This window comes from Pteropus vampyrus, unplaced genomic scaffold (assembly GCF_000151845.1).
Source record: "Pteropus vampyrus isolate Shadow unplaced genomic scaffold, Pvam_2.0 Scaffold428, whole genome shotgun sequence".
NCBI classification, from domain to species: Eukaryota; Metazoa; Chordata; class Mammalia; order Chiroptera; family Pteropodidae; genus Pteropus; species Pteropus vampyrus.
In genome coordinates, this window is record NW_011889209.1 from 290,793 (window position 1) to 292,197 (window position 1,405).

Sequence of the window (1,405 nt, forward strand, 5' to 3'; positions counted from 1 at the left end):
ATGGCCTATTTTCTTTTCTTGTCTGATTGCTGTAGCAAGAACTTTCAACACTATATTAAATAAAAGTGGTGAAAGTGGACATCCTTGTCTTGTTCCTAATCTTAAGAAAAACATTTTCAATTTTTTACAATTGAATATGATGTTAGCTTTGGGTTTGTCATATATGGTCTTTATAATGTTGCAGTATGTTCCTTCTCACTTTGCTGAGAGTTTTTTTTTATCTTAAATGGATGCCAGATTTTGTCAAATGTTTTTTCTGCATCTATTGATATAATCATATTATTTTTAACAAATCATATAATGCTTTTAAAGAAGAATTTTTTACTTTGTTTCCTGCCAACAATCAAAATTTGAAAACAGACCTCTGTTGTGTCTTTAGATATCAATGCCCAGTTGATGAGACAAGAATTACCCTTTGAAAAATTTCAGTTGGACTTGTTTTATGTCTTCTAATTTTGCAAATTTTGCTACTTAAACCAGGAGGAGCTGTCACCTTACAACTGCCTGGAATTGAAAACCTTGCATATAATAATAGGCAGAGTTTAAAAACAAAAACAAAGAAGAAAAAACCTCCCACAATTATAACACGTAAACAAATTGGGTTAGGGGAATACACAGATGCTCTTATCCCAAGACTTTTCCTGCTCCACTTCTTCACACAGGGGCTTTAGGAGTTGAGGTTTGGATTCTTACAAGCATAATGTATCCCATCCTGTCTCCCATGATGCTGTTACAATTGTAACCAGTTTTAGAAATCAACAGGTAAAACAAAAATGCAGTTTGTGCCTTACTGAGGTCTAGTTTTAGTAGCCCAGATGAGGCATTATATTTCAGGAGTACACTTTTACTGGCACCATGACTATTGGTGCTTGCCCCTCTTTCTAATAATCATTAAGTTTGTTCTCACTGTGTTTCCATGTGCCTATTGACTCATGTCCTCAAACTGCATCATGTTGTATATGGATCTCAAGATGCTGTTCCTACTTCCAAATGTACCCTCTCCAAACAAAACCAGACTCCAAACTTGTCTCCCACATCTGCAGCAAATATATCTGACCCATTCACCTTGCATGTAAGTAAGGAAACTTTAAAAATATATATATTTCAGAAGGCAATAATGGCTCAATATCACCGTGATCACTTTGCAGTTTAATAGTTATGTAAATGTCAGAATAAACGTCTTTGTAAGTGATTATGAGGAAATATTTATGAGCCATATAAAAAGACTTCCAACCCTCCATAAAATGCATTTTTCCACTATGCTCCACATTTTTTTCTCAGTAAATGACACCTCCTCCCTCCTACTTGCTGACCTCATACACATCTTTGGCTTTGTTTTCTTCTGCATTAAAGTCCACATTCAGTCCATATAATTTAGTTTATTCTCCAAAGATCTTGAGCTCTC